Raw genomic sequence first — 24,953 nt, 5'->3', positions numbered from 1 at the left:
TTAGTACAACTTAGAAAAATGTGACCTCTTTCAGAACCTTTGTACAAATTATAAAAATAATTTGCTCCAACCAATATATCTTGGGCCAGGGAGCATGGCTTCTAGAGTGGAGCACACCCCTAGATTGGATGCCCTTGTACAGGGCAGAGCCTGCACACTCAGTCTTAGCTGCCCTATGTTATATGCTTTATTAATGATTTGAAAATAGTTGCTGTTGCTCCATAGGTTCAAAATTGTTCTTCTTTTGCACAGAAAGCCAAGAATCTTAGCAAAAAGATGCTTATCTACGCTTTAAGTTAGTCTGGGACCCTGATGATACAAATCTATTACTTTGCTTCAGATATCTGATTTGAATAGCACTGAGGGTAGAAGGAAATGAAATAAAGTTACCACAAAAGCATAGATGAGTTTATCAAGTCTGGCTCCTGAATGATCTAGGTTGCATTTTGAAATTGCATCTAAAATTTGGGGGTATATTCTTATAACTTCAGATGGCTTGATATACAAAAGGGTGGATTAAAAGAGACATAGATGGACAGCTCCTTGTTCTGAAAAGAAAAGTGGTTTAAAAGGATACATAGATATGTGTTATAAATGTGTGTGTGTGTGTGTGTGTGTGTGTGTATTTGAAGGTAAGTAAAATATAAATGAAGTATATGATACAAATTGAAAACTGAAAACATAAGGGAAAAACATAAGAATTAGACCTATATTTTTAAAATCCTGTGAAGAGTCTTATATACATTTACAAATATGGTTCCTAACCATATGTTTTGAAGAAATACATTGCTGATACTCAGACTAGAAAGAAGTACTTTCCTCTCATACTCTTCAGTATATAAAGGGGTCACCATGAATACCATGATCAATATTCACTTTTATGAGAAACCAAGAATATTTTATAGGTATACTTCTATTATAGCTCTCAATATAGATTGATAACGTCTCAGTGATGTGCAATTTGGTATTCTCAGTCTTATAAGATACAGACCAGGTAGATGACACTACATTCTGATATAATTTGAAGAAAGATTTTAGAATATATCTATATCTAACCTCCAATGGAAGAACTGCAGTTTTTATAGATAATATTTTTCTAAGTTATGCCTATAATTGTTAGTAGACAACAGTGAATTCTAGATTGTATCACTGGAACAACAGCTGTTTTTGTTAATTAATAACAGAAACAATACTCAAGTTAGGGGTTGGGTTGAAATTCTCTTATAGAAATTGCAAAGCCTCTCAAAAACACACAGTCAAAAAAATGTCCACCCGCTTTACCTGAGAAATTAGCTAGAGAAGTGTCATTTCATAGGACCAAAAAAAAAAATCTCTTTAAACATTTGTTTTTATTCTGCTCTAATATACAGACAAGTGGGAGATGGAGGCTCCAATTCCTTCTTTGCTATAGCTTGAATATTGCATATTGCAATTCTCATATTACAAGGTGAGGGAATTTTATCACATATTACATCACCAGAGTTTCTTGTGTCCTTAAGCAATTTATGTGATGTTCCATGCTTTATTTTATGTATTAGATTCCTTGTTTTCCAAATAGAAGTGGTAATATTTGCTGTTACAAGTTCTTGGGTTAAAGGTGAATTATTATGACATTTTTGTGAGATGAAGTTTGGTGAATACTTTGATTTTTTTCAACACTTTGTAAATGTGAGGGATTAATGTCGATCCAAAAACATCAGTAAGATATTCAAAGTTAATGCATCATACATTCTAAATTTCTACTGCACAAAGTTTGCTGATTTTCCCTTTCCTTTCAGTCTCTATGAAAAAAAAAGTTTTGAAAATCCTAGGAGCAGATACTACATGTTTATCTCATTTTATGTGATGAGTGATTTTGTAAATCTATTCATAATTTAAATGCTCTAGGAGAATCTATTCTCAAGGGAATTTTATTGTGGATCATTATGTAAAGCAAAAATCATTTTTAAAGTGCATATTACTCCCTATTTCAATATGGGAACTTTCTGATTTACAAGAGTTATTTAAGTGCCCAGAGAAACATATCCCTTTATTATGTTCCTGAGGAGATATAGCCTGGGCACGCCACAAAACTGTGAGGGAGTAAATTGCAAATACTAACTTGATTCACTTAAGTATTTGAACCTATTTAGAGAGATTGCTTAGCTACTGTTTGGTAGGAGATTAAGTCTAGATGGTTTGGGATGCGTTTATTCTAGCTCAGTCCAGCTCCAAATTTTCTAGCAACTAATTGTGAACCATGAAATGCTAGCTCTTCTCATTGTGTGGTTTCTCTAAGCTCTGTAAAGTCATGCAGAATTCTTAATCTCCTATGGGGAAAGTATTTCACCCTCATACTCATCTTCCATCCACCTCCCAGTTCTCATGATTGGCAGAAATTCCTAACCTCCAGAACTTTTGGACTTTCTAGAGGTATAGTGGAACAGGCAGTTGAAGATTTCCTATACACATGTAACCATCATGGAAACTTTCATTCAATGGCAGTTTGGACCTCCCCCACCCACCCATACACATACCCCTGCAACTGGCCTCCAAATCTTGCATTACAAGAAATAGAATTAGGCAATGGTTATTTGCTGAAGGAATATCATAAGTTTTTTATGCTCACTACATAAAAGAGATCATCAATTATACCACCCAAACTGGATACTTCTGAGAGTAGAAGGGGACATGCTAAAGATTGTGATTAAGCAACAGGCATAAATGAGATCTGGTATTTTAGCTGGGACCACCTCCACTGCTTACCCTTTCCCAAACTCCATTGGCACAATAGACCTACCAGGCCAGGCCAAACCATGAAAACTCACAACTTCCTGCTGAGACGGGCTGACTTGATGGAATAGAACATGAAAAACCACATGCCCCTAGGTGTCACAAACAGTAGCAATCTCAGTGGCAAATAAACAGGGAGGATAAACATTACAGCTAGCCTGAAGTTGTAATTCAGATTGAGGCAGGCAATAGACTGGCAAATTGCCAGAACTGTAACAAGGAGAATTGGAAAAGGAGACTGCTATAGTAGGCATTGATAAGCACATATCCCTGGTAGTTTGGAAGTCTGCACATGTTCCAGGAAAGACTAGAGAGGGTCCAAGCTATCTACATACCCAAGGCTAACCCTAAGACCTTATGCAAAGAGGAGAGAAGAGTGATTCCATTGAAAAGTAAGAGCCAAGGAAAACATGTAAAGTGCCTGAACTTTGAATGCATTTCCAACCCATACACATATATCAGCAAAGGAGTTAGCTTATTGCCCTCAAGGTGTTTGAGTACAACTCCAGACCAATCATTAGATGTGAACTGCAAACTGTGCTGACACAGAGGCAATTATTTAGCTAAAAAATAAAATTAGGAATTATAAAAACTGACCAGAGACATCAGCAGCTACACAGCATGAAGGAGACAGACCCCACAGAATTAGATTGGTAAATCACCAAACAAATAAGTAGTAATAACAGCAACAATCTCCTGGAGGGAAAAAATCAGAAGCCAGAGTTGCTATAATGTATTGTATAAAGTGTCAACTTGCAAGAAAAAAAATCATAAGACAGTAAAGAAACAGGAGTGTGACCGATAGAAAAGCAGTGAGTGGAAACTGTCTCTAGGTTGGAGGAGGAAGAGCAGATGTCAAATTTAGCAAAGACTTTAAAACAGCTATTATAAATATATTCAAATAACTAAAGGAAACTATGTTAAATAAATAAAATATTAATATAATTTTAAAATAAAGAGTACCAATATAAAGATAGAAATTATTTTTTTAAAGATTTTATTTATTTATTTAACAGAGATCACAAGCAGGCAGAGAGAGCGGAAGGGAAGCAGGCTCCCCTTGGAGCAGAGAGGCTGACGTAGGACTCCATCCCAGGACCCTGGGACCATAACCCGAGCTGAAGGCAGAGGCTTTAACCTACTGAGCCACCCAGGTGCCCCTAGAAATTATTTTTAAAAGAAACAAATTCTGGAGTTTAAAACACAATAACTAAAATGAAAAATATTCTAGAGGGACTCGAGCAAATTTGAGATGGGAGAACAAAGAATCAGTGAACTTGAAGATAAATCAATAGAAATTACCTAATCTCAAAAACAAAACAAAAAAAAAAAAGAAGAAGAAGAAGAAGAAGAAGAAATAGAGCTTCAGAGATCTGAAATACCATCAAGCATACTAACATGTGAATAACAGAAGAGGAGATAAGAAGAAAATGAAAGGATGGAAAAAAGATATTTGAAGTAATTACGGCCCCAAACTTGCCAAATGTAGTGACTAACATTAATCCACACATCTGAGAAGCTCAACAAATTCCAAGTATGAAAAATGTAAAAGGATCCATTCATAGACACATTCTAGTTAAACTTAGAAATACAAAGAAAATGGTAAATTCTTGAAAGCACCAAGAGGAAAAAAGACTCATTCAATATAAGAAACAACATTCTGATTAACATTTGACTTCTTATCAGAAACAGTTAAAAGTCAAGTCAAAAGGCGGAGGAACAACATATTCAAAGTGCTGAATGAAAAGGATTTTTAAAGTGACCATCAAGAATTTTATTTTTAACAAAACTCTTCTTCAAAAATGGAAATGAAATATTATATTAATTTATATATTTATTTATATTAATAAAGCCTGAAGCAGCTTGTTGCTAGCAGACCTGCCCTCCAAGAAATAGTAAAGGAAATCATTTAGATTGAAAGGAAATGACAACAGTAACTAAAATCCACCCAAACAAATAATTTGCACTTAATAATATTATTACATAGATAAATATAGATATGATATAAATATATAACAAAATTCAATTCAAGAAAAAGGAAGAAAATAATAAAGGTTAAACCAGAAATCAGTGAAATAGAAAACAATAAAATGGTAGAGAAAAATCAATGAAAACAAAAGTTGATTCTTTGCAAAGACCAATAAAATTGACAGATGTGTAGATAGAATGACCAAGGAAAAAGTAGAGAAGATAACAGATTACCGAAATAAGGAATAAAAGTGGGACATCACTACCAACTCCGTAGAAATTAAAAAGATTAAAAGGCAATACTATGAACAAATATATTCCTAAGACAACTTACTAAAATTATCTAATTACTGGAAATGCGCAAATTACTGAAACTGATTCAAGAAGAAATAGAGAATCTGAATAGATCTATAATAGCCAAGAGATGGAATTTTTGATTAAGTCATCCCACAAAGAAAAGTCTAGATGCAGATATCTTCACTGCATCCTATCCATTATTCAAAGAAAAACAATACCAATATTTCACAAACTTTTTCAGAAAATAGAAGGAGAAGGAAAATTTTTTTAAATTCATTCTATGACAATAATATTATACTGAGTCCAAAGCCAGACAAACGTATTTAAGAAGCCATTATCCCTCATGATATAGACACCAAAGTCCTCAACAAAATATTCAAAAATCAAATATAGCAACCCAAGCAAGTAGGATTTATCCTAAGGATGCAAATTTGGTAAACATTAATTAATTAATTAATTAATATGGTATATTACATTACATATTACATTAATTAATGTAATATACCATATTAGTACAATAAAGGAGAGAACCCTGTGACTATTGCAGTAGGTACACAAAAAGCTTTTGAGAAAATCCACCATCCATGACAATAACTTTCAACAAACTAGGACTAGAAGAGGACTTCTGTAACCTGATAAAGAGCACCTATGCAAGATCTACAACTAACATCATACTTAATTATGAAAGACTAGCTGGTTTAACCCTAAGTTTGGGAAAAGGCATGGTTGTCAGATCTCACCTCTTCTATTCAGCGTTGTACCAGGGTGTCTGTCCAGAAAGATGAAAATAAATAAATAAATATAAAGAAAAAGAGAGGAAAGAAAGCAAGAAAAGGAGAGAAAAAAAAGACGGAAAAGAAAGAAATCAAAGGCATTCAGATTAGAAAGTAAAAAGTTATCACTTTTTGTTTTCAGAAAATAAGTTATGTAGAAAAGCTAAAGAAATGCATTCACACACACAAATAAATGACTTCAGCAAGTTTTCAAATTATATTTTATTTTGTAATTATACAAAAATTATATATTATAATACAAAATATATATTATTTTGTAATCATATGAAATTTAATTTTATTTCTATATACTAACAGTGAACAATGAAATTTTAAAAAAATTCTATTCACAATAGCATCAAAAAGAATAAAGGCATTTTTGCAGAAACTGACAAGCTGATTATAAGAAAATGCAAAGAATCCAGAACAGTGAAAATAATTCTAGAAAGGAAAACAAAGTTAGATGAACTGTACTCCTAATTTTAAAACTTACCATAAAAACTATAAAATGAAGAGTGTAGTACTAGCATATAAATCAATGGAATGAAATTGTAAATTTAGAAAATTGACCTTTATGTTTTTGGTCAATTGATTTTGACAAAGGTGCTGAAGCAATTTGATAGGGTAAAAAATAGTTTTGTTGTTGTTGTTTTCAGTAAATAATATTAGGACAAATGGTGCTAGGACTATATGAAATATAAATGAATATTCATGGTGCTAGAACTATATGAAAAAAAGAACTTTCTAGCCTTACATCAAACCATACATAAAGATTAATTCAAAATGGATCATGGACCTAAATGTAAGAGCTAAAACTTAAGACTTCTGTAAGGAAACACAAGAAGAATCTTTATGACCTTGAGCTACACAGGGTTCCTAGGTATGGCACCAAAGAATGATACAAAAAATTAAAAACATAATGATTTGTATTTTAATAAAATTTAAAACTTTAATACTCTAAGAGATACCACTAAAGAAATAAAAAGCGGGAGAAAATTTGCAAGATTTTTTGTTTGTTTGTTTTATTTAATTTTAGACAGAGAGAGCATAAGGGTGAGGAGGGGGAGGGGCAGAGGGAGAAGAGGGAGAGAAGCAGATTCCCCACTGAGCAGGGAGCCCAACATGGGGCTTGATCTCATGACCTTGAGATTATGACCTGAGCTGAAAACAAGAGTCAGTCGCTTAACTAACTGTGCCACTCAGGTGCCCCTGCAAGATTTATTATTTGCAAATATATATCTGATAAAGGGTCTTTGTCCTCATAATACATAAAGCATTATTCAATAACAAAAAGACAAACAACCCAATTAAAAATTGGGCAAAATTTTTGAATAAATATTTCATCAAAGAAGATATAAGAGTCACTAATAAGAATGTGAAAAGATGCTCAATATCATCAATCCTTTAAAAAAGTATGTTAAAACCGTAGAGAGATACTGCTTTATGCTTACTAGAGTGAATACAATAAAAGTACGCATGCAATAACAAGTATTAGTGAGGATGCTGAGAAATCGGAACCCTCATACATTGCTGGTTGAAATTTAAAATGGTACAGCCACTTTAGAAAATAGCTTACGAGTTCTTTAAAGTTAAAATAAACTAGGGCACCTGGGTGGCACAGTTGGTTAAGCCTCTAACTCTTGGTTTTAGCTCAGGTTGTGAGATTGAGCCCCTTATTGGGCTCTGCACTCTGTGTGGAGTCTGCTTGGGATTTTCTCTCCCTCTGCTTCTGCCTCTCTCTCTCTCTCTGTCTCTCTCTAAAAATAAATAAATAAATCTTTGAAAAATATTTTTTAAAAAAGTTAAACTTACCATAATTTATGACCCAGAAATTTCACTTCTAGATATCTACTCAAGAGAAGTAAGAACATGTGTCCACACATGGACTTGTGTATATGGCAGTGTTCAGAGCAGAATTATTCATAATCGTCAAAAACTAAAAACAATACATATGTTCATCAACTAATAAGTGGATAAACAAAATGTGGTACATCCACACAATGGAAGACCATTTGTCCATAAAAGGGAACAGACTACTGGTACATACCACAACATAGATGAATCTGAAAAACATTATGATAAGCCACATGAATACACCACATATTGTATGATTGCTCTTATATGAAATGTCAAGAAAAAGTAAATGTTTAGAGACAGAAGGCTGATGAGTTATTGTCTGGGACTGGGATAAGAGTGGGTTGACTACCTAAGGACATGAAAGATCTTTCTCGGGTGACAAAAATGTTCTAAAACTGGACTGTGGTGATGATCACTCTAAATTTATTTAAAATCCTAAAGTTGTACATGTGAAAGGGTGAATTTCATGTAATGTAAATTATACCTTAATAGACTGTTAAAAGGGAAATTATGCTAATTTAAACTAAGAAGAGAAAAACTTGGCAGACACTCCCTTAACCAAAAGACCAAGATTAATGTCCCCAGTGATAAGTATATCAAGCACCCCCTGATATGGTGTTACAAGAAGAGCTCTTCATTCATTTTCATTCTTTGCTAAAACTATAATCCCAATCTAATAATGAAAAACATAAGATGAATCCAAATTATTATTTAGATTAGTACAAAAAATATCTGACCACTACTCTTCAAAACTATCAGTGTCATAAAAAACAAGAAAAGACTGAGAAATTTTCACAAATCAGAAAAGAGTTAGGAGAAATGGCAACTAAATACAATGTAGTACCCTAGATTAGACACTTAGAACAGAATAAAGGTATTAGCAGAAAAACTGGTAACATCTGTATAAAGTATGTAGTTAATAGTATTGTATCAATGTTCATTTCTTCCTTTGACAAATTTACCATCGTTCCATAAGATGTTAATGTTTAGTAGTGAAGAAAATACAGGAATTCTCTTTACTAACTTTACAACTTTTCGGTAAATGTGAAATTGTCCCAAAATAAAAAGTAATTTTTAAAAAATGAGGGATTTATCCATTTAAAGAGAATTATGATTTAAGTGTAATATGTGGATCTTACTTAGATCCTGATTCATACTAACCAGCTATAAAAATGAACAAAGAACAAAAAGCATTCAAAAGTCAATCATTTGACCTAAGATATTTAATAATATTAAAGAATTGGTATTATCTTTGATGTGGGAGATGATATTATGATTTTCAGAGGCCATTACTTTTTAGTACTACATACTAACATATTTGTGGGTAGAATGATAGAGTTGGAATTATCTTTGAAACGAGCTAGTGGAAGAGAAAGTGGGTGACTATAGATTTTTAAAAAAGATGGCTTGTAGATGATAAGAACCTTGTAGCTCATTTACTCTGCTTTCTACTCTTGCATGTGTTTTAGATTTTCCATAGTGAATTTTTTTTAAGTGAAAAGAAAAAAAAGACTAGGAGAAATAATTAAAATATTATGATTTCCCTCTACACTGACCACAGGCAGGGCTTGTCTCTTAAAAATCATCTGAGCAATATCAGAATGAACAAATTATAAGAGAGGTGAGGGAACTCTCAAAAACAATCTGGGCAAGATACAATCGATGCTGAATAGTTGGGAGAACATTAAGAGAAATGCCTAAATTAGCATAGACTTCCTAAACTAGAGTGCTTTGTTGTTCTTTTCTTGAAGTTTTGTGACCTGACGATATCTAAAACTCCTATGCATGTGAGGATTTTTTACAAAAAGTAGAGTGTGGACAGAAGCAGCCCTATGTTATTAGTCAGTGTTACGATCTATAGTTCCTCACCCCCCTTCAGTTTTCTCTATTGTCTGGGGGCTTTGTTTTTTGGACTTGTGAGTTACAGGATAGGTTACTGTAATATAATGCATTTGCCACTTCTCTGGAAAGCCATTCAGAATCTCTAACTAGTGCAGAATGTACAACTCTTTTGCTAAAGGGTCTCTGCCAAGAGAAGCATTCTTCCGGGCTTTGTAATTTGCATTGATTACTGACTGAGCTGTTTCCCAGTGCATCACTGGGTGTTGAGTGTAATCTATAAAGCCTTACATAGTTTTGTCCTGATTAAAGAAGTCTGACACTGGTGGTCAATTTTAATAATGACCGAGATTGATCCGGGTGACTTAAAAAAAATTTTAACAGATTTTGGGACCTGAAATGTCAAGAGCAAGTTATTCTTATTGATCACACACACTCTGGAAATCTACTGTTTTAAAGGTGGGTACAGTGTACCGTACCGAACTTGTAAAAAACAGGAAGTTGAAAAGTAGAGAGTATTGCCAGAAATGTTCTAGCCCTGACTTTGTGCTCCCTAATCTAATCCGACATGCCTTCAAAATATTTCACTTCCTTGATGACCATTTTTCCAGTTTCTATCCAATACTTACCCCACTACATAGTGACAGAGTTAATGATTATCTCATGAGGCAGATATGAATAGGAACAGTATTCATATCAAAGACAACTGGTCCCACTTCCAGGTCCATCTTTGGGCCAAGATATGTAGTCGCCAACAGTGAGTTGGCGACTGTATTTTTTGAGTCCTGGCGCAAAGTAAGATCCATCTGTTTTGCCCAGCCGTTTGCCTGAGTGCCACAAAATGGTCCTGTTATTAGTCTTATTTGTGGTCCTATTTGAGGTTAGGGGATAATATAAATAAACTTTAGTCCTCCTTGTGATGAATGTAGCATGGGAATTAAAAGTGGTGTGTTGGTAGTGGTAAGTGATGTTGCGTCTCTATTTTCTCAATTGCTCTGTTTTCTTTGGATTGGGAAACAGACATTTAAGAATGAGTTTGTCATCTGGAAGGATAGTTGTGACCAAGTTTCCCTCAACAGGATACAAGATGTTATTTTTGAGCTTCATTACCCTCACCAAGGGGAAAAAAAGAGAGGGAAAAAATAAGGAAGAAAGCGAAAGTAAAGAAGAAACATGCAGAAAAAGAAGTGAGGAGAAAGGTCAAAGAGGATGAGGAATACATGACGAGACAAGAAGAATGTAACGTAGCAGACTGCCTGTTCATAGAAATTACTTTATTATTTTGAACGGATAGTTCCGTTAACTCAACATCTGGTGAATTGAGGAAAAGAAAATCTGACTGATTAAATTGAACTTGGAGTTGTCAGTTAAATAGTTTATATATAAATATGCAGCCTGGTTTCCATCACATTTCCCTGTATGAACTAGATAGTGAATCAGTTTTTCACTAACCATATTTGAGCGGTGAGTAGAACAATACCAATCGGTGATTCAGATTTATGTAGAGGTGGGCAGTTTTTCTATTTCTGAATTGTTTATTGGGGATTATTGTTATCTATATAATTTCTGAGCATGAGTTATTTTTGTCAGTTTCTTTTATGAATGTTTTGTTACCTTATAAGGAAATATGTGCACTCCCCTCCTCTCATTCAGTTGTCCCTGGTGACGCCTCCATAATTTCTGTCTTTACACTGGTGCATTTTTAGTCTAATTCAAGCATGTGAGAAGCAGGGGAAAAGTTTAGTTAGTCAATGTCAGTGATTTTTTTCTGATCCATTCATGGATGGATTTAGTGAATCTGTACCAGTTTGCATTTAAAATCTATATATATCGAATAGACACAATACCGAAAATATTCTTCCCTATACTTGAAGGGAAAAAGAAAATAGAATTCATAAGTCAGACGAGATGCATTTTCTAATAATAGATGCAATTTCAAGGGTGATTTATGATCATGCTCTCATATATGAAGATATTAAAATATTACCTTGCACTAATGTGAAGGTGGACATAAACACACCGCATTTAGTGCTACAAATATATAAAAAAAAAGTACTATCATGCTGTGAAGTAAAAGAAAGATAATTGTATTATCTTCATTTTACACGAGAAAGCTATATTTTTCTAAATCCTGTAGTGTCAGTTATCTAAAGCTAAAAATAGGGATGACTTAATCTAGTCTGTTTTTTTAAAAACTGTTATCTTATTTAGAGATGGTGCTGTATGAAGAAAGAAGGGATTGAAAAAATAGTGTGACATTTTAAGCCCAAATATTTATGGCATAGTTGGAGATTTTAATGCCTGGACTCTTAATTTGAAGATTAAAAATACATATTAAAAAATGTGGCTCAGTTATTTAAAACCACGAGGTCCAGTTCAAATCCTGATGGTCTTCTCATGCTGCTTCACACCGCAGTGGCAGCAACTGATAAGATGTATGTAGATATGATGTGGTATCCGGCATGCTAAGCCAACCATACATTGCAATGGGCATTCTGTATTGCTAAATACGTTCATTTACCTCTGCTTCACCATCTGCCCCACCACCAATGCAGCCACTTGAAAGTAGTAGATCTAACATTTTTTTTTCAATTCTATTTGAAGTCATAATTTCCTTTCAACATGTATATTCAGATAATAGATTTTATTCTTTATTATCTAAAATTAACATTTTATGTAATCTTTAGGCTGTGAAATTGTTGTTGAGGAGTTTTCAAAAATCAGATAGAATTTAGCTGAAATTCAGAGGCACTGAGCTTCTAGTCATATCATTATGAAGTCCTAAACAGGGAGGCATATTTTGTTTTTCAGAATTGCTTTTTTTTTTTTCCTCTTTAGATCCTTTTCTTTTCATTAAAAAACTACTCTGGGAAGAGGGTTTTTTTTTTTTTTCCTTAACAGAAAAAAAAAAAAAAAAAAAAGCCACGCTTGACTGATAATGCATTGCTTTGGATGGTGAAACATTATGAAAGTTTAATTTTTAATTAAATCTGAAATACCAATTATAACTGAAAGAGATTTTAACCTGTTTCTTTTCAGACTGCCTGAAGTTACATTTAGAGACTGAAATCACTGCACCTTAAAAACAAAAGACTGAGCTGCACTGCATTCCTGTAAGTGAAAGCTTCCTGTACCTTCTTCCTCTGTGATTTTGTGACCAACCCAAGAAAAGACAAAAACATTGGTAACATAGTAACCAGGCATGAGTAAAAATTTGAATATCCCTGAAGAAATATATGTTTAAATGATTTCCTTCTATAAAAAAAGAAAATTTGTTGGGCTCAATATTCAGTATGTCTTTTTTATTCAACCTAAATTGTGAATCTTTTTTATTTTTTTTTGCCTGGTTTGAATTGCATTAGGGAGGGTGTCACCCACTGTGCATCCGCACAGTGACATACACCGTGACAGGAGGGATTCTCACATTTTTTGTTCAAGTCTCATTGAAGGTAATGGATTTCTTATGGAATCAAAGTAGATTCCTTTTTCCTTTGTGATGTCATTAGAAATTTTTAGCCTTTGTGTCAATGGAAATGGAGAGAAAAAAGTTCATGATGACATCACAAGATTCTGTTGCCTTGAGGACTTTGGGCAAAACTAAGTAAAATGCATAATTCCCTTGTGTGCGTGTGTTCCCCATTCTGCTATGAAGCAGTCAAAATAGCACATCTTATGTCTTCCCGTGAGCTACAAGGCTGTCTCTCAGAGCCCCATTGTTCCATAAATGCATGTCAGAGTCTACCACAGTCTGGTCTACCCTTATTTAGCTGCTGTTTTGTCAATGTACTTGGAAGAACAATTAACACTTGGGATTTCAATGTCTGAATAACAGGCAGTGAATAGAACCCGAGCATATAAAAGATTCAGACGCCCAGGGTAAGAAAACAGAAGCTTATAGTTGGTGGGGGAAAAAAGAAAAGCATTTTAATGCTGCACTCAAAGGTTGTGAAATACTATGAGAAAAGTCAATCTTTTTAATTTTTTAATTTTAGATTAAAATGTATGTTTTGGTAATGAAATCCAGAAGGTTATGATGTCTTCCTAAGTTTTGCAGTTTAATGTGTTGCAAGGTCTTTCCTTAGAGAGTCTTAAAACACTGAAATAACACCCATCTCCTTGAGTCATTGTTGGAAGGCTGGATGCAGAGTCTACTGCATCGTGGTTTTCAGAGTGCCACCGTGTCTGTCCCACAGAGTGCACTAAAGGTGATTCACTTTCTTCCATTTTCACTTTGGTTCACTGTACTCTTTCATTATTGGCTACAGTGCTTATGTGTTGACTGCAGATAGTCCAGAAGTTAAGTGTCTGTACATATGGTCTGAATTTCTGCTAGGTCCATTTTTTGGTGGGAGGAGAGAGATGATGCATGGACAGAGCAAGATCACCTCACCATCAGGGTATCTGATAAATGGAAAGGGAGCTTATTCATGGTGCCCACTGAGCACAGTGCTTGACTGGTATGAGGGAATAAATGATGTTTATTGTTGCTTTTGTCATAACTACAACAGTTCAAACCCATAGACAGGAGGGTCTCCAAAAGCAGGGTCTGTTTCTTACTCATTTTTTTTTTTTTACTAAAGATTTTATTTGTTTATTTGACAGACAGAGATCACAAGTAGGCAGAGAGGCAGGCAGAGAGAGAGAGGAGGAAGCAGGCTCCCCGCTGAGCAGAGAACCCAATGAGGGACTCGATCCCAGGACCCTGAGATCATGACCTGAGCTGAAGGCAGAGGCTTTAACCCACTGAGCCACCCTGGCACCCATCTTACTCATTTTTTTTAATCTCCAGTGCTTGGCATAATAATACTAATGAAGAGATGGTTACTGTTATTAATACAATTATAAAATGTGTTAATAAACTTTAGGATTTATTTTGTCAGAGAATATATATTGTGAAGAGGGGTTGAATAAAGTTCTTGACAGTCAGAAAGACAATTTTGTTTTATTTTTTAATATATATTTTTAAAAATTTTATTTATTTATTTGACACAGAGAGAGATCACAAGTAGGCAGAGAGGCAGGCAGAGAGAGAGGGGGAAGCAGGCTCCTTGCTGAGCAGAGAGCCCCATGCAGGCCTCGATCCCAGGACCCTGAGATCATGACCTGAGCTGAAGGCAGAGGCGTAACCCACTGAGCCACTCAGGCACCCCAGAAAGACAATTTTAAAGGAATTTGTCAAAGGCAAACCAACTGTCCATCGTATCACATTAGGCGTCCATCTCTTAGTATTTCTCCTCATTGACTTTACACTTCTTTTTCATCACCATGATGAGGAGGGCCTAGTCGTACCATATTCTTTTTTCTGTGAAATGGTCTCCAATAGTTTTCCATTTAATTTGCGTGTCTTAGATCCCATACTTTGGAGTTGTCTCCAGAGATAAATCTACCTGATTCCAGGATGGGCGCTTCTGGTTGGGCTCTGTTGGTTTAATTGACGTGCAGTGAATTGTGCTTCAAGGAAAGAGGCACATACAGGCATGTGGTATGATAGGTATCTGGGCAGTTAGCCTGGGGAAGTCATCATTAGAAGCTTCAACAGGCGCATAAAAAGCCAGGACCAGTTTCTCAGTTTCTCAGCATAATAGGACCACAATATTCTTCAGAACTCAAAATAATTTGACCCCTTCTGACCCCTTCAACATTTAGCTTCCTGGTGTTTTTTTGTTTTGTTCGTTTTTGTTTTTGTTTGTTCTTTGCATAAAGTTCTCTGCCCTCCCCCACCAATTTTAATTTATTTCCAAAAAGGGTACCTTCATTTTTATTAAATCAGCTACAGCTGATGCAAATTAAGGCTTTCATAAAACGTGGCCTCTGAGGCAAAACTAAAATGATAAAATTTAGGCTTAGTGAATTGTACTGTTATCATGTTGAATAACATTTAAGGATATCAAAGAACTTTATAAACACATTTCATATTTTTTAAGATTACAAAATTGAGGTGAAAGGATTTAAGGGTAGAGCTTCATCAAACATATAGGTACAAAAGCTGTAAGAAGCAGAAGTCCTAATAATCTTATTTTGAAATAAGTATATTGAGGCACCGGGTAGGGCATGCAAGTTACCCAAGCCATAATGACCACCAATGCAGATCATCCTTTAGTCATCTAGACTTGAGAATAGACCTGAATTTAGACTCTGGGGCTTTGATCTTTCCTCTGAGGGAAAGGTCTGAGCAGTGTTTGAGCAGTGTTTTCTGAGGAACAAATTGCCTTAGGCTTATTTTATGAGACCCATGGAACTATAGTATCCTTCACAGACTAGCCCCAAATTAATACATAAGGGGTATTCTGGAAATATTCATTGTTATCTAAAAAAGGTTGTTGTTGTTGTTGTTTTCATTTTTTATGTACATTTTGATATCATGCCTCTGTGTAATGAGTCACACAGAAGCAAATTTATTTGGTTGACTTAATATTCTTTATGACAATTTACAAAATGGACAGAAGACCATTAGAAACTTCAGTAGTTTAATTGTGCTTACAGGCACGATAAAACCAGTAATCTGAACAGAGCCATTGTGACATGGAATTCAGACTTCCCAAGAGTGTGCATCACGCATGGTGTCAGAATGTCACTGTTGCCAGAGGTCATTTCTGTCAGAGAAAAGTTTTTAGTGTCTGAAAAAAATGAAATAAACTTTAATAATTTAAAATGAATTACTTGCCCTAGTAATTTATTTCAGGTTGCCTTTATTGGATTCTGTCATTTAGCAATCCGAGGAGACCAGTGTAGGAACTTTTCTATTATTTTACCCAGAGCTAAGTCCTGGATATATCTTAGTTTCTTCCTCAAATTTATTTTATACCCTCCCAACCTTCCCATCCCCACTGTGAAGAAGCTCAAGTTTTGATGTACAAAATATTAGTGGTTATGTCTTTGTGCCCGTATGAGGAGATGGTGTTCTGCCTTAAAAAATTCCATGGAATCTTTAGCATATAGAGAAGGAAGAATTGAAGCATGAGGATGCCAGCGCAGGGACTTGGATGTAGGTGCCCAACAAGATTATCTCCTCAGAACTCTTTTCTCTTTAACAATAAATTAAAACTTATTCTGTGCCTCTTATGAACAATCTTTTTACCAGGGTAAATAACGCATACTTCCTATCATCAAGGAGTTCATAATCTGTTTGGGCAATAAAAACATCTTCTTTAAAGACAATATGTTGAATGGGTGCAGTAGAGTAAGCAAATACTTATCATTTCCTTTGGACCATCAAAAAATTATCTGATACTTACCAGTAGCCCAAGTAGAGGGAGTAATGAAAATGAAATTTGAGGGAACAGTGAATAGTAATGGTGTGATCTGAGGATAGGATGCTCGTTGGAGCCAGTGTTTTCCAAAGTGTGGGTTGAGAACCATTCATAGGTCATGGAATCAGTTTAAAGGATCACAGTCAATATCCTTTTAATGAAATAGTATCAAAGGGAGAAATTCATAAAAAGAGTGTGTTACATATTTTTAAGATAATGGATTGCAAAATAAATATATTTCTTACTGGGAATTGTGCCACCAAAATATGAAAGCATATATCAAGAAGATTGGTATTTTAAATACTCAACTCACATAATCCCAACTAAGGGATAATATCATTTTCTCCCTCTTTGTGGAGGGATTAAGCAGCTTGCCCCAGGTCATAGAACAGGTGAATGTAAAAGATAGAATGAGAATAGGTGTGTCACTCCATATACATACCTTTCCCATGATCTGACACAGCTTTCCAAGGTTGTATGACTTCAGTTATTACAGGTGATCCCAACTCAAAATATATCATTCTTGCTTTCCCCCCACCTCCAGGTGTCCAATAAGTGGCCAGGTCTTGTTCATTCTCCTTCCTTGGTACCTTTGTCTTAGGTTTTCATGTCCACTTGCTTGCAATAATCTCCTAATTGAGGTAGACAGGGGGAAGGGAGACCAGTTCGTCCTAAACACTGCTGCCTCATTAGGTTTCCTGAAGCAGGAGTCCTAAGATCATATCACTTTGTTCAGAGAAAACTTTAGTAATTCTAGATTAATTACCAATTTCTAGCCGGTATTTATGACCATCTAAAATCTAATTCTAACCTCATTTCTGACTTATTCTTATAGTTTAATATACCAAACACTCAGGCCAAATTTCCTCACCACCACAACCAGCCTCCCTTATTAATATTGTTCCTGCCATCTGGAATTCCGTTATTCTGTTTTTCCATATGCAAATCTAACCCATCCTTCCAGGTCTATTTTAAATGCTATTAATTCCATGAAACCTTCCCTCTTTCACCTAGCCAGAAATAATCCACTCTCCCCTGCTTACCAAACCCACTTCTTACCTGTATTGGCTCTGCTGACAATTTGATTTTGGACTTCTATCATTCAAAATTGTGAGAGAAAATATTTCTGTTAAGTCAACAAGTTTTTGGTAATTTGTCACAATAGCCTGAGAAACTAATATAGCATTTATCTACACTTTTTTTGAGACTTGAATTACTTTCTATATTTTTAATGATACTTATGTGCAGACTTTATCTCTTTACTAGATAATAAATGCTTTGGGGATAGAGTCCATATTTAACTAACATTTCTAAACTCTACAAAACCTACCACAGTAGAATCACTAATTCATTACCCATCCATGGTTAATCTGGGGAATATAGAAATGATCCCTCAAGCCCTCAAGGAACTTACAGTGTCCTAAGGGAATCAGACATTAAATAAGTAAACAAATAATTACAAAATTACAAATTATAGTCCATGAAAAGAGCTAATAGATATGCAAGACAGTAATGCATGGGGAAAATCTATTATACTATCTACTGAGTAGTGAGGAAAGAATTATCATAGAAAGTATAATTTAAATTGATAGGAAGAATCAGGCAGGTGAAGAATTTGGGGTGGGGATAGGAACATGTAAGGAAGAGAAAGCTCCAGACCAAAATAGCATGGACAGTGCTCTGAGGCAAAGACAAACTTTGTGTATTCAAGGAAATAAAAGGATTCCAGAGTGGCTAAAGGAAAGTAAACAAAGGAGGGGACTAATTGGAAGCGATGTCAGAGGAGTAGCAGGGTGATGAATTGGATTTTATTTTGAATCATTGGAAAAACACATAATAGATGTGTGTGTGTGTGTGTGTGTGTGTGTAATATTATATATATATTAATTGAATAGAAAAAGATGAAAATAATTCAAAGGTAATTAGTATATACAAGCTCAGAGCAACTACACATTTACTTTAAATCTTTGCCAAAGGTTCACTTCTAAGTTTGAGGGCGGTTTGGATTTCTGAAACTGAGGTCTAATAGTTCACAACATATTTCCCATCTGCATAAACCAAAGCAGATTCCCAACAACTTTCTAAGATAAGGTCAAGTTAATTTTATTTCCTTTCTAGTTAATAATTACTAAGATTCTGTTGTTGGTTAATGAATCTCTTATTTTTGTTTATTTTTAAGTGCTCATTGCTCAATGTAGGAATGAATACCAAAAATGTGTTTTACTCCTAGGATGTATTTTTAACATGTTAAACCTTGATCTGATTTTTAATTGTGGTGTATTTTATCATGTGCAATGACCAGGGGCCTGGAGGCACAGAAAGCCTCCAAATGAATCATCATTATCCTCATTATTACTCTCTTCATTATTACTGAATTTCAGGATTAAAAACAATCCAGATTAATTTAAAGTATGATGCATTAATATCATGGAATTACCACTAAGTCAGAAAAGAGATATTGGTTTGTTTGCAAAATGATAGAAATTATCCCCTTTCATCAAAGAAAAAAAAAGAGAAGAAAAAAGGAAAAAGAAATACAGTAGAGGGAATGTGAAAATTAAACCATAGAGAAGTAGGTTAAACTCTAAAGATATGAGGATTTATCTGCTATAACTCAGTAAAAACACACTAGAATCATAAAATATTATAGCGACAGGGAAACTTAGGAATTATTTATTCCAGCCTCCTCATTTTAGAGATGAACAAAATCCAGGCCTAGAATTCTTATTTCAGAGATACAGTTAAATAGTTAATGTCAGGGCTGGAACTATAGCCCTAATTCTTAGGAGGTAGATTAACACAACAAGACCAGCTAATCAGTGATCAACACCCCTACCATAAACCTTTCAAGGTCTTGGGTGGAAAAAAGAATATTAAGTACAGGAGATGAGTCTACAGACAGGCTTTAATTAATAAAAATCTGAACAATATGTATTACTCACAATCTGTTTACTTAATGTACCAGATGCTTTGTGAAAGTTGTCTTTAATCCTTGCTACCACACTCAGCAACCACTCTGCAAAGTAGGAATCGTTTCCATTTTATAATGAGAATACTGAGCTCCAGAAAGATTAAGTAACATCCAAGATTGCAAAGCCAGTAAGTGAATTTGTATTGATGCCAGACCTAACTGATACAAACTCTGTACTATCTCCTGCTTGGTATTTTATCTATTGCATTTTATTATCACCTTAGCTCATGTGGTCACATAGGTCATTAGTTCTCTAATAGTCCAAACTTTGAAAAAAAGTTAGGAAGTAAAGAAAGATTTAGCAGGTGCCCTCTCTGCATAAAGTTCTTCTCATTTAATTCTGTCAACAGTACCTCAAGATCAATGTTATAATCCTCAGTTTAAAATTTATAAAACCAAGGTTCAATGAGATGAAATTGTCCCACACATCTTTGTAAAAGCCTGAGCCAGAATTCTAACACACATCTTTCTGATCCCAGGTGTTCTTTCCATTGTTCCATCAACCTCCAAATCTGCTCTTCTCATGGATGTTGGTTAGTCTTCTGTGGTCCTCATACTCAGATCCTTATCTGGCAAAGAAGAATTGTAATGTAGCTCTCATCGACTTCCCAAGAAGTAAGAGAGTGTGTTGAGAAGGTGCTTTTATAATTAAGTTATATTACCTTATCTGGAAATAAATACAATGCCCCATCTATGTTTCCTTCTTTGAGAAATGAGGAACTAGGAAGATAGGTCAAATCTGTGCCATTACTCTTTCATCTCTACGTTATCTTGATTCACTCTGTGTCTGTGCCCAAGACCCCAACATATCACAGATAACGGTACTACTAGCCTATATCATATTTGAAGACACCTTTGAAAAGTAAAAGAGATAAAATTATTGTATTTATAAGGCCAATACAAAGGAAGAAGTTTTACATTTTCCTTCTCAAAACTAACGTATTTGAAGACTTAGAAGCCTGATTAGAGATACAGGTCAATGAAAGAGCTCATTATTAACTTCTAGAAAAAGTACAAAACTGAAAATCCAAACATACTTATGAATTGTTAGATTGTTTTCTAATGACCAGTGAGGACTACATGAGAAGTGAACTCTTGATAAAAGCAAGAGAGAGAGAGAGAGAGGGAGGGAGGACAAGTTGGGAGGGTAGGAGGGAAGGGGGAAAAGGGGAGGAGGAAGAGATTGGAAACAGTTTTTTTAATGGCAGCTCCCACTCAGACATGATCCTGAATTTCCTTCTATGTGTCAACTTTAGTGGCACTGCACGTATACACCTTCATTTCTGAGAAGGTCAGTTTCTGTTATTAGATAGTACACTTAAACAATCATTCTAAAACCAATTGTCACTATGGGATGGCACCAATATACATAACAAATTTATGGTAATTAGAAGTGATGCTTACCTGTTAGGGTTCTACAGCTGTTACTTTATCCTCTCTGTTTCTTGAGTTTGACTTCTAAGTCTTCCTATGTGAAAGGGTCCACTCAAGTCTTTTAAAATAACTCCATGAAAACCATCTTTCCTACTTTGCAGAAAGGACTTTGTTCTTTGGCCCATCCTTGTACTTTGCAGTATGTTGCTGGTAGCCCTAAATCAGAAAGTACATTAATATATCCTTTGAATTGCTGGGTCTCATCAGGAGAAAAAAAAATATTTTCAACAATCTTATAATACTTTGTTAAAAATCCAATTCTAGTTCAATGTTTTGTTCTCAAAGGACTTTTGAATGAAGAGAAGCTTTTGTAAGAGGAAGGAGGCTTATCTAATCTCTTCAAGACTGGTGAGAAGCAATCAGGAGACTTGTGACTCTGAAACAGTAAATTTCCAGGGAATTAGGCACAAAGAATTTTCCACTTCAGGTTGCAGCACATTGGCTCTAAATGCCCCCCTTCATGTATCCCAAATGGCAATGTGAAAGCACTATTCTTTGAGTCAAGTGGAGAAGGGAAGAGGCCATGCTAAACTGACATTCTTTCTGGAGGTCATGAGAAAATGAACTCAATCTAATGGTTAGTATCAGATTCTCAGAGTTATAAACCTCCTATGATAAAATGTCCTCAAAGATATAGGAAAATAAGTTTGTTCATGATGATGGTTATAAGGACTAGAAGATTAGGATTCTTGACAGTCATTTACTTTTTTGCAATTGCACTTGACCATATGAAATTTGCTTAACCTTTGCTACAATTTTACTGAACTATTCTTTGCTTAACTTACTTGAATCTTATAGGACTTTATTAAATAATCAATATATGTCTAACATTGTTATCATTGCTGGTGTTGTTACTATCAGAATTCTGTTTTCTTCTCTGGACTAGAGCTGGCAGGAACAGCTGAAATCCCGGGTTATACATTTCATGCTCTGTCTGTCTGATCTTCTTGCACCACTGGAAAGTGGGAGGGGCCGACTAGCCTAACTGCTCTGTAGGTTAACTTGGATTCACCCAGAAAACTTGTCAGAGCAGCTTTGTTCATGAGTGCTTTCAGCAGATAAAGAAATAGTTTGCATGAAAAACCCTTGTTTTTTAATAAATACTGACTCTCTCGTGCTTCATGAGACTTTCTGATTGATTACATCATACTATCCACATTATCATTGCAGTTACCACGAGGGGGGCCCAAGTGTAATGGAAAGGGAAGAGCATGGGGCTGACTATCTGGAGACTTGATCCAGGCATTGTCAAATAGTTTTGTCTTTAAGATCATTTTCCTTATCTGTAGGGGACACTTTTCTCGATCTGTGCAGACATTATTCAAAGAAGCCAAATGATATATATGAAGTATTTAGAGCTCTACGGAATAAAGGAAGTTCATAAATATCATGTAGTACTATTACAGTAAAAGTATTAGCAGAATTATAAATCACTTTGAGGTCTCCAGAGTAACGTGCTTTATCTGAGGTCTTCCTGCTTAGAAATTAGTTTGTTTTTTGAGTTGCCATATAGGGAGGTACTCTTTTGCTGCTAAGCACTCTTCATACATTGGAAGAAATGACTAATAATGAATTGCCAGTAATATGTTACTCTTTTTATTTAAAAAAATTACCATTATTTTTTAGTTATTCTTTTTAAAGATTTATTTTATTTTATTTTTTAAAGATTTATTAATTTATTTATTTGTCAGAGAGAGTACGAGAGAGCACAAGCGGGGGGGGGGGCGGGGGGAGTGGCAGGCAAAGGGAGAAGTAGGCTTCCCTGCTGAGCAAGGAGCACAATGTGGGACTCAATCCCAGGACCTTGGGATCATCCCTGAGCCAAAGGCAGATATTTAACCCACTGAGCTGCCCAGGTGTCCCTAAAGATTTATTTTAAAGGCATTTTTTACTGTAAATTCTCTGAGCAGTTTCTCTTAAATTAAAAAGAAAAATTAACTGTTTTATCATTCCTTATTAGAGAATGAATTTCTTGAGGTAAGGAACCATGAGTAATTCACTAGTTTTCTCATTTACTAAAACTGGCACTGGATAGATACTCAGTTTTAGTTGAGTATCTTGTGTGAAAATTTAGTAAAATTTTAATAAACATTTTTTTGAAAAAGATTGAATTTATTAATTTGACTACATGTATACCATATGATATGGACAGGTGTTATTGAAGATTATACAGCCATTTGAAAAAGAATGAATTATATCTATTGCTATCGATCTGGGAGGATGATCATAATTTATTAAGTGAAAAGAACAAATTTTCAGGGTAATGAATATTTATGAATAAATTTGTTGTGCATGTTCTATGACCATATTCTTCACAGTGGGCATCTCACAGGGTTGAGAATAAAAAAGGATTGATGGAAGATTATTAATTTTTTCTTTAAACATTTTTATTGTTTCATTAGTTACAGTGAATATCTATAAGTTTGAAAGTGAATATATAAAATTATTTTTTAAATTGCTACCTTTCGTTTCTTGGAAGATCAGCCTGAGAAAAATAATCACCATGCAGAACTTTAAATTTCATTGTATTACCTCAACCTCTATAATACAGAGTAAAGCACATACTCTAAATAGAGTGGCTCATTTACTCAATAAATATTTCCTGAGCTCTATGATGCTACTAGTTCTTGTTAATAAGTATGATGCATGTGTGTGTGTGCATGTGTGTGTGTGTGTAGCTGAGCTCTTTCATGATGCAGGTTCATACATGGAATCATATACAAAGAACTAATAGTTGAGCAAGCAAAAGTTGTTAGAAGTAATTTGAGTCTTTTTTTTTTTTTTTTTTTTTTCAGCGTAACAGTATTCATTGTTTTTTCACCACACCCAGTGCTCCATGCAATCTGTGCCCTCCCTAATACCCACCACCTGGTTCCCCCACCCTCCCACCCCACCCCTTCAAAACCCTCAGGTTGTTTTTCAGAGTCCATAGTCTCTCATGGTTCACCTCCCCTTCCAATTTCCCTCAACTCCCTTCTCCTCTCCATCTACCCTTGTCCTCTATATTATTTGTTATGCTCCACCAATAAGTGAAACCATATGATACTTGACTTTCTCTGTTTGACTTATTTCACTCAGCATAATCTCTTCCAGTCCTGTCCATGTTGCTACAAAAGTTGGGTATTCGTCCTTTCTGATGGAGGCATAATACTCCATAGTGTATATGGACCACATCTTCCTTATCCATTCATCTGTTGAAGGGCATCTTGGTTCTTTCCACAGTTTGGCGACCGTGGCCATTGCTGCTATAAACATTGGGGTACAGATGGCCCTTCTTTTCACTACATCTGTATCTTTGGGGTAAATACCCAGCAGTGCAATTGCAGGGTCATAGGGAAGCTCTATTTTTAATTTCCTGAGGAATCTCCACACTGTTCTCCAAAGTGGCTGCACCAGTTTGCATTCCCACCAACAGTGTAAGAGGGTTCCCCTTTCTCCACATCCTCTCCAACACACGTTGTTTCCTGTCTTGCTAATTTTGGCCATTCTAACTGGTGTAAGGTGGTATCTCAATGTGGTTTTGATTTGAATCTCCCTGATGGCTAGTGATGATGAACATTTTTTCATGTGTCTGGTAGCCATTTGTATGTCTTCATTGGAGAAGTGTCTGTTCATATCTTCTGCCCATTTTTTAATATGATTATCTGTTTTGTGTGTGTTGAGTTTGAGGAGTTCTTTATAGATCCTGGATATCAACCTTTTATCTGTACTGTCATTTGCAAATATCTTCTCCCATTCCGTGGGTTGCCTCTTTGTTTTGATGACTGTTTCTTTTGCTGTGCAGAAGCTTTT

At 35.1% G+C, this 24,953-nt stretch overlaps 1 protein-coding gene across 9 annotated transcripts in view; it reads left to right on the top strand.

Moving 5' to 3' along the window:
* Positions 1–24,953, top strand: part of ZBTB20 (zinc finger and BTB domain containing 20) — a 774,313-nt gene that overhangs the window by 300,892 nt on the left and 448,468 nt on the right. For all 9 annotated transcript variants that reach the window (XM_080830747.1, XM_080830743.1, XM_080830744.1 and 6 more), the window contains one exon: positions 12,546–12,619. The gene's annotated coding sequence lies outside the window, so the exon portion shown is untranslated. The remainder of the gene's footprint in view (positions 1–12,545; positions 12,620–24,953) is intronic.

This window comes from Martes martes, assembly GCF_963455335.1.
Source record: "Martes martes genome assembly, chromosome: 1".
Classification (NCBI taxonomy): Eukaryota; Metazoa; Chordata; class Mammalia; order Carnivora; family Mustelidae; genus Martes; species Martes martes.
The sequence above is the reverse complement of the archived record's forward strand: the minus strand, read 5'-3'. Positions and strand labels throughout refer to the sequence as shown.